The sequence below is a fragment of the Mesoplodon bidens genome (assembly GCF_964165515.1).
Source record: "Mesoplodon bidens genome assembly, chromosome: X".
Taxonomy (NCBI): domain Eukaryota; kingdom Metazoa; phylum Chordata; class Mammalia; order Artiodactyla; family Ziphiidae; genus Mesoplodon; species Mesoplodon bidens.
The window spans coordinates 124630898-124640756 of NC_138163.1; the positions used below are offsets into that span (position 1 = coordinate 124630898).

At 46.9% G+C, this 9859-nt stretch overlaps 1 long non-coding RNA gene across 1 annotated transcript in view; it reads right to left on the reverse strand.

The window, feature by feature from the left end:
• The window catches only part of LOC308609226, a 32230-nt gene extending 26206 nt beyond the window's left edge, over positions 1-6024 (reverse strand). Inside the window, exons 1-2 of the long non-coding RNA XR_014014290.1 lie at positions 5958-6024; positions 5306-5389 (exon numbers count right to left, since the gene is read on the reverse strand). This is a non-coding gene — a long non-coding RNA (uncharacterized lncRNA). The remainder of the gene's footprint in view (positions 1-5305; positions 5390-5957) is intronic.
• Positions 6025-9859: the final 3835 nt, after the last annotated feature.

The window sequence follows — 9859 nt, forward strand, 5'->3', positions numbered from 1 at the left end:
AAACATGCTGCAGGGGAAGCAAAGTGGTGTTTCATTGAGCGACCCACCTAAATTATTACATTTTTTGGACACATTTTGAACACACCTGACCTGTGATGAAGCAGAGTGTGTCCTGCCAGCAGAGAATTTCTCTAAGAAAAAGAATCGTCCAGATTGATGGGATCTAGAAGTTATTTATAACAATCATGGGGAAAAAAATGGGAGAAAACATAGCATCTTTTGAAGTTCCATGGTCCACATCATTTACAATCAGCTGCTGAAGTTCCTTCCAAAAAAAAAAATTATTTTATTTTTTATTTTTTTGGCCACACTGCAGGGCTTATGGGATTTTAGTTCCCTGACCAGGGATCAAACCCAGGCCCTTGGCAGTGAGAGTGCAGAGTCCTAACCACGGGACCTGCAGGGAATTCCCCCAAAAAATATCCTTTATTTTACATTTTTCAAAGTAAATCTGACTCAAAGCAAAGGATATTGACAAATAGAGTTCAATAAAAGAGAAGAACAGAACATGAAACTTAACAGCAGCAGAAATTTTCCCGCAGGAAAATCAAATTAAGATAATTTGGCCATGACATCCTATTTAAATATGAGAATTTACAAATTAAGATATGTGAGTCCTCATGTTGCTTCCAGTAGAAAGAGATTCAGAAATGTAATTTTAACAATTAAAACTATAAAAGTCTTCATGTAATTAATATATATTTATTTTCAGACACTGTACTAGAGATCAGCACAAATTCTGCCCTCAAGAAACAAATAAGTCTAGTGGGGTAAACAGCAAGTTAAAAAAAAAATTAAATGAGTTTCATGTGTATAAAATCTGTACAACATTCCCAGGCACATAGTAAGTGCCATGTACCTGCAAAGTAAGTGAATAAACATCCATTCATTTATTTATTTAACAAATACTTATTTATCACCTTCTACACAGCAGGCCCCATGCAAGGTGCTGGGGAAAGAGTGGTGAATAAAGAGTGTACATTCAGAGGAGAGGACAGATACTGAACATTCTATAAGCAGGGGCACCCCAGGAGCATTCCTGGGATGCTTGGGAAGCAAGAGCAGGCTACTGGCCCCACGTGGCCAAAGGCTAGGCCAGGCCAGGCCCAGGCTGATGGACTCAGCAGCATGACTGCTGCCCAAATAACAAGAAGAGAAAAGTAGTTTACCCCAAGCCAAAATGGAAATCTAGTATGTAAAGTCAAACTTGGGAGAGGCTTGAAGGCCAGCGAGGCAACCAAGATCTGTTCTCCAAATTCCGTACTGGATCAGAAGGAAAGTCCAAGTGCAGAAACAAGCACTGGACTTCATGCATTAGACCACATATGAGGGATGAAGACAACAGTGTAGTTGGAATGGAAGGCTAGGCATAGTGCTCGAGACTCTGGTACTTTGATGCCAGAAGTAAAGTAGACCACCCATAGCACAAACAGGTCTGGACCAAGATATGTTGGAGCTCAAGGCAGACTAAGAATTACGTGTACTTCTGATGATATCCTTTCAGTATTAATGCAACATTTTCTTAATGGGGGAGCAGAACTGGCACCAAGATAATTTTTTTTTCATTTCTACGAGCGAGACTGATTTATAATTTGATGGTTATAGAAGTAGTCACACGTGGAGGTCTGAGTTAAATGGTACCATATTTCTAATTTCCATTGGGAATGTTATTACCCTTATAGATTGGTGTTCAGAGCATTTATCCACTTGGTCTGCCTTTTACCTTGGCTCTGAGCATGGAGGATCCCAGGATACGGGTGTCTGCTGATTGCCCTGGTGTGAATGGCCAAGGGCTATTGTGTGTGTGTGCATATGTATAAAAGTGTATCTTTGTGTGAGTGTGTGTGTGTGTGTGTGTGTGTGTCCTTCCTCTTGAACAAGGTGGATTCTGCCAGGTTTCCAAATATGTCAGAAGGACTGGTCCTATGACGATCATCTAAGTTTTACCATTTGAGAGTTTAGAATTCAACACTTTTTATATGGACTTTTCCCTTTTTCTTCAAACCCCAGAGCTTGGATTTAGGAGTCTGCAAACATGCCTCTGTTCCTTAATGGCTGTAGGACCCTGGGCAGGTTCTTAACCCTATTAAAGGGTAGTTTCCTGATCTTTAAAATGTGGATAATAATATTTAGCTCCTAAGATTTTTGTGAAAATAAAACAGCATCTTGAGGGAATTCCCTGGCGGTCCAGTAGTTAGGACTCAGAGCTTTCACTGCTGAGGGCCCGGGTTTAATCCCTGGTTGGAAAACTAAGGTCCTGCAAGCAGCACAACGTGGCCAAAAAACAAAAAAAAAAAACAGAACAACAAAAAGCCCAGCATATTGAAAGCACTGAATGTGATTCTTGGGTTAGAGTAAGCACTAAGTAGAAGCTATTATGGTTAGAATTAAAGGTCCTAAGCAAGAGGTATGAACAGCCAGATGTCACCAGAACTAGGGTTTATTCTCATTTCACCTTATGGCTTATCTATAAATAGACAGTTAAAATACTGAATGGGCTGTAGACTTAACTAAACCAACCCACTTAAAATGGTTCATCATTTGCTACTTTACAAGGTACTCAAGAGCTGGTCAGTTCTCTTCCGGCCAAACAGATGGCCTTTCCTCACCTTAAAATAGGCAGAATGATTTTGCGGACCCAAGCTGACCTGGCTAAAAAGCCAAGCATTTCTTATTTCTACATAAATTAATAATTCAAAACAAAATTTCAAAATAACAAACTTCTATTTTGCTAAGAGCAAGAGTCTGTTAATGGATGCCTCTAAACTTAGCAAGCATTCCAGATGTCTCACCGGTGGGTTTTTGTTGTCTCCCTCAGAATACACACTTATGGCCAGGCATTGGCGGCACTGGATGTGATCAGATGCAACTAGGCAACAGTCCAGGACCACCTTCTTCCTAGGCTACAGATTCTAACACTCTTATAGTGGACTTTTAATTCATTAATTAGCAATGAAAAGAGAAGGGATAAGAGTGCTATATTCTGACATCAATAGTTTCAAACAGCCTAATGAGACATACTAGGATGCCTTCCAAAATTGATGAGCTCAACCACTGATGGGCGTAACCGAAAAAAACGTTCAGCACAGCTGACCCAACAGTTCTTTCCTGAGCTACCCATGAATCCTGAAACTGAAGCTCATTTGGAGTTTTTTATTTTGTTTTGTTTTTTAATCTGGAATGGGAAATGCCTCTACCTCTCTCAAAGCAGAAAGGTGGTATTCTTTTTCTCCAACCGCCTGACACCTTCAGGTTCCACCCAGCCTTGTCCACGGAAGTGTGCGTTTTGGTTAATTCTTAGATGAGTAACTACACTTCCATTTTAACACTTAAAGGGGCAAAACGGTAAAACAACTGCGCATCACTTTACAAATGTGGTGCCCTTTCTCCTTCTTTCCCTCCTCCACCAAACGCTACTCCAACCTTTGGGGGAGTCTCATGAACACCTCCGTTCTGCTGTCACCCGCCTGTGGGGCAAGACCATTTAAAGCGAGAAAGTTTTGCCTGTGCCTGAATGTTAGCCCATGTGCTCCAGCTGGCTTGGAAGACAGGCGAGGCACATGCACGCTGAAGGCAGGAAGGCAAGAGAGAGCTGGTACAAGCTCCAAAATGTTCTAAATGCAAAACGATGAGATTTAGAACTTCAAGTTTTAGGATCAGGACCAGCAGCAAGAACAACTCCAAATCCTTGCTCCCAGGTCCTACAGCAGGCAGCAACATGCGGTCCCACAGCCAATAGGAAACAGAAGCAAAATATGTAAGTGTGGGCTGAGAGGGGCTGCTTATACGCTTATGGATATGTAGACTAGTGGGCGCTGCCCCCGTCTCCAGGCCAGTCTGTGGCAAGATGGTGGACATGGCTCCCTTTCCTTTCACTGTAACTATGGAAAATATATTCTGTAGGCTAGGGTGGCTACATAATTTGTCAGGCCTAGTGCAAAATAAAAATGTGGGGCCACTTGTTCAAAAAGCAGGAAAAGAGTGCCGTTAAGGTCCTAAAATATAAAATATTTCCTTGCCTCTGCTCTCTCTCTTTCTTTTCTCTCCCTCTCCCTCCCCTCCCCTCCCCTCCCCTCCCACCCCACTTCCCCTTCCTCTCTCTCAGTTCCTTTATTTTATTTTTTTTTTTGTGCGGTACGTGGGCCTCTCACTGTTGTGGCCTCTCCCGCTGCGGAGCACAGGCTCCGGACGCGCAGGCTCAGCAGCCATGGCTCACGGGCCCAGCCGCTCCGCGGCATGTGGGGTCTTCCCGGACCGGGGCACGAACCCGTGTCCGCTGCATCGGCAGGCGGACTCTAACCACTGCGCCACCAGGGAAGCCCTCTCAGTTCCTATTTAACGTCACACTGAATCCTCACAGGCACCTGAGGATCCCATTCTGTGATGAGGTGCACGTGGTCTGCTAGCTGCCAGGTTCCCCCTCCCACCAGCCACTGGGCCCCTGTGCAGGGTCCCCGCCCCAGCCAGGAAGTCAATCCCCCTTCCCACAGCCCACCGTCCCAACCCATGGCAGATGGCCAACCCTCAAAGGATTGCAACTTCCATACCTGGATCAGAGATGGGCTAGAGGCTCACACTTGCCAAGTTGTCTCCTGAACCCACCGTGGTGCTGCCAGCCCAGGGTGAGGATAGCCTGGCATGCCCCACTCGAGACTCCGTATGGGGCACATGTCCAACCCAGACCCCCACTGCAACATTCCTGGCACTTGTGTCAGGTAGGACATGAGCCTCGTCCCCCCCAACCCCTATCCTATCCTACCCACACCACTCCACGTCTTCCCCCAGTGCTACCTGGACGCTGCCAGGGTAGAGGGTGGCAGTGCTCACAGGGCAGACAGCGGAGGCCAGGCAAGGCTGGGGCTCCAGTGGATGGAGGCGAGGGGGCGGTCAAGAACTCATGGGGCAGGTGAGGAGGTGGCAGGAGGTAGACTCAAGGTGGGCCAGGATGCAAGCCCTCACTCCCCACATGTGCCATGGTCCCATAGGATTAAATAACATCAAGCAGATGTCTCTACTAAAAAACTTCTTATGTCCTTTAATGTGCTAATGGGCTACTGAATCCCTGTATCAATCAGGATAGGCTAGGTTATGCTGCAACAAAAATTGACTCCAAAATCTCAGTGGTTTACGTCAACAAATGATGTCACATCAACATTTATGCCCTGTTAAGGACTCTTAGCCCCACACTACTGTTGGGCTGCACCCCACAGGCCTACAAGAGCTGTACTTGCCCAGCCTCAAGACCAAAGAAAGGGCCCAGAGTCGGCAACAGAGACATCATGGTTTAGTGGACGGCGGAGCTTACCTGTCTGAAGCAAGGTCCTGGAGCAACACCCCACTGTGTGCGGCGGCCGGCGGGCAGGACGTGGCGGCAGGCTTCCTCCAGGGGCTGGGGGGAGGCGCGCGGTGGCGCCAGGGAATTACCAGTTATTAACACGATTATTTCCAGAGAGTTTACCTACAAGCTCTTTCTTCTCCTTTACTCTTAGAGATCACAGAAGATTAAAGTGCCCGAGAACCCAGGTGGATCATTTACATCCCAAAGGCACAAGAGAAATACCAACCCCTTCTAGAAAGCTAGCTTAACCAATTACAAAAGGCTCACTTGGATTCGACAGCAGAGCCATAGGAGGCCACTGTTGTCCAGATCTCTCGGCAGCCCCACTCAGCAAGGACGGCCACCACAGGACCCCCCAAACTAGTGGACGGCCGCCCCGAGATCACCCACACAACTTTCGGGTGCCACGTGGTAGTGGGCGGCCCCCGCGGCTTTCCGTTCCCCGTCCCGACATCGCGGCGCTCACGGGAGTTTCCTCGGTCTCCTGGCCGCTCTGCCCGCGGTTAGGCTGCACCTCGCAGGCCTACGAGGCCGGCGCTTGACCAGCTTTAAGACCGAAGAAAGGGCCCGGCGGGGTCAGCAACAGAGACATCATGCTTTAACGGATGGGGGAGCTTACCTGTCTGAAGCAAGGTCCTGGAGCGACACCCCACCGTGTACGGCGGCCCGCGGGCAGAACAAGGCGGCAGCCTTCGCTCCTGGGCTGGGGGCGGGGGGAGGGGGGGAGGAATTACCAATTATTCAGGAATTGACCTCAGGTGGGCTCATTAGTTACCAGGGAAACCAGTAGAGGGGCACGCCCCTCACTGCCCCTTGGATAAGTTATTAGCTGGGGCCTGGGGCACGTACGTAGGAGGGTCAGTCCTGTGAGTAGGGTGTAGGTGAAGCAGGTCTTGGTCGGGCAGGGGTGTACAGAGAGCAAGAGAACAGCCATCTTGGGACTTCCCTGGCCGTCCAGGGGTTAGGACTCCGCACTTCCAATGCAGGGGGCACGGGTTCTATCCCTGGTGAGGGAACTAAGATCCCACATGCCGCGCGGCACAGCCAAAAAAAACAGAGAGAGAGAGAGAGAGAGAGGTAACAGCTATCTTGAGTGGCCTGACCATACAACTACCCCTAAGAAATCCCTCTGATGTCCCTGGGACTTCACAGCGCAAGTGTCTTACAGGTATTCAAGAAAATACTTGCCCACGTTCTTCTAAGCTGTCCTTATTAAGTACCTAGTTCTGATAGTTGCCAGGTAGCCACCTATTTCGCTTCTATGAACTGCCATTCTCCATTAGTGCCCACTCTAAGGCCCTATGGTGCCAATGCTATGTGATGGTCTCTGGCAGAGTAGGGCTGGAGAGCATAACCCCTTTTTTTTTTTTACTTTATCTTGAGTAATTTTTTTTTCATATTTTATCTCCTCTGCATAGTAATCACATAACCCCTTCTTGGGCCCAACCTCTGATGAATGGAGCCCCTTCAGCCATTAGGCCCTGACCCTTCCCTTTCTGGGGTCTCAGAGCTCTCATCAGATCAGACACAGGGCAGACACCAGACCAAGAATTTGTCTTCCCTCACCCCTCTCTCCAGGGGTCTTTCCTCCTCTCTTTGCCCCCAAGTGAAAACACCTCAAATCAACTCAGGTAAGACCAGGATGGCAGGTACCTGTAGCCTGGTGGTTCTGCTGACACTGACTCTTGGCTGGGGACTCAGCTAGGACACCTTGCTTCAGGAGGACCTGTTACCGAAGCTCACGTCACGGCATGACAGGCCAGTGAATGGAGAGATGAGTTGCTCGGGCAAAGAATAGTGAGTTTATTCCAGAAAGCCATTAGACTGAGAAGATGATGGACTGGAGTCGCAAAGAACCACCTTCCGCAAGTTGGAATTCAGGCTTCTTTTATACTGAAAGGGGAGGTGGTAAAATCCTGGTTCTGGCCAGACTCCAGAGGGTATGTGTTAATTTCTTTCTTCCTGCGGCCATTCCCAGGTGGGCCTGGTCAGGATGTTTACTGTGATCTGAGCAAAGGTATTTTAGCTTAATGCTCATTACCTGGGGGGCAGGGTTCCCAGAGGTGGGCCATTATGCATAATTTAAGCTTATAGGCAACACCCCTTTAGTGATTAACTAAAGAGGCTCTTCCCTGTTACAGATGCGTCATGCCCCCTGGTATCTCCTTAGTAAATCGAGTCTGCAGAAATGATGGGAAAGGGAAGCCACAGCTCTGTTGTCTTAAGGGCATTGAAAAGGCTTTGAAAGTTGGTGACTGTTCTCACTTCCAACCCTAGGACACAACTGGAATGAGGTGGTGAGCAATGTCCCCAAGCAGTAGTTCAGAAGGGAATGAAGGCCTTTTTACAATATTTAAATATCCAGACCCATCTACAGGGAAGTCTTTGAAATTCTTCCCACCACAGAAGCCATGTTGGAATTCTGAGCTTCAGTCCCACTAAGCCCTTGTGGGAAAGAAAGACTTCAGGTGAGTAGTGATGAGTCTATAATGGAGAGGGAGGGAAGGAGTGGGAGCGGTGATGGGGAGAATGAGGAGGGAATAAATCTGATTCTGAAAATAGCTGGAGATTTAAAATGGAGCTGGAGGACTTCCCTGGTGGTGCAGTGGTTAAGAATCCACCTGCCAACGCAGGGGACACAGGTTCGAGCCCTGATCCGGGAAGATCCCACATGCCGCGGAGCAACTAAGCCCGTGCACCACAACTACTGAGCCCACATGCCACAACTACTGAAGGCAGTGTACTCTAGGGCCCATGCTCGGCACAAAAGAAGCCACTGCAATGAGAGGCCCGCGCACCGCAGTGGAGAGTAGCTCCTGCTCACCACAAACAGAGAAAGCCCGCGCACAGCAACAAAGACCCAACGCAGCCAAAATATAAATTTTAAAAAAACCAAATAGAATGCAAGTGGAAATCAGACCTGGAAGCAAATTCACTAAATGATTGATGAGTGAATTCAGTAATTAAATTAACCTAGTTCCTTTAAATATGATTTTACCCCTGAGAATAATCAGCAGAATTATAAGAAAAGTATTTGCCAAAGTTATCTCATATTTAATTATCCATAATTCTGTGCCATGCACAGAGGAAGAGAAAGAAAACCTGGTAAGGTGGCCAGACTCATGGGCTAGGACAAGGAGGGGAATCATTGTCTTGCCTGATAACAGAAGTGAATTTTGTGGCTGTTTTGATTGTAAGTTTTGATCTAGATTCAAAAGTTCTTCCCTGTGAAACTTACCGGAAAGAACTTGGCTGAAGGCATCTGTAGTGATGAAAGTTTTTAATAGGCATGCTTCTTAAAGCAAACAGAAGTTAGTGCTTTCCCTGGCAAAGCATTGCCTTTGTGACAGTTAATGAAGTCTTTGTCTCTCAAAGGCGGAAGGGGGATAAATGGGGCATTGTGGATTGGGCTATACCTCTCAAATATGTAAGGGGCGGCTGATGATTTGATTCCACAGGTGTGCAGGGATAGTGAGAATTCTTATGGTGAGCCGCTCCCACCCGCTCCCATTGAGTCCCTGCTAAGAGGGACTGCCCTTTGGCAGAATGTCATGTGGAGTCAGTCACTTCATACCCTAGACCTCAGTTTCCTCATTCTTGAAGATTTCTACAAAAGAAACCTATTTCCACACCCCTGGAAGTGGGTGCTCCAGGAGATGCAAAGGGCGTGAGCCAGGGACCCATTGTTCTGATGGCTCCTACCAAACCATACTTTGATACAACTCTCATTAGTCACCCTGCCTTTGAACTCCTGTCTGGAGGCGAGCAGACTGAACCTGTTCCATATACCTGACTGAGTTGATCATTTTCTCTTATTATTGTTACGTCATCAGGTTGGCATTTGTGATAAGAAGTAGGAAAGCAGGGGAGAACTAGAGAGAGCAGAAACTTACTCTTTGATTGCCTGGAATGACTATTTTCCGTGAATATGCACTGTTTATTTTAAAATATTTAACGAAATCTCCTAACTCTAGGTAATATTTGATCACAGATAGTACCCTTTCAAACTTTTGATTGATATATAGTATACATACAGAAAAGTGCATATAACCTAAGTGTACGGCTCACTGAACTTTAAAAATTTAAACACGAGCTGTGGCCAGTACCCAGATCAATAAAGAGGACTTGGGACTTCCCTGGAGGTTCAGTAGTTAGGACTCCATGCTTCCACTGCAGGGGGCACGGGTTCAATCCCTGGTCAGGGAACTAAGATCCTGAAAGCCCTGTGGCTCGAATAACTAAAGAGGACTGTACCCACAACCCCAGAAGGCCCCTCCCCCAAATACTCATTCCAGACACAACTTCTCCCCCTAATGGTAACCAATAGCCTGACCCCTAATAGCAGACATTCTTTTTCCCTGCCTTTGAACTTTATATAAATACAATCATACAGCCTGTGCTCTTTTTTCCTGACTCCTTTCAGTCAGCATTATGTTTGTGAGAGCCTTCCTTATTACTCTGTGTAGTTATAGATTGTTTATTCTCACTGCTGCATAGCAGTATAAATACACCAGAATTTAT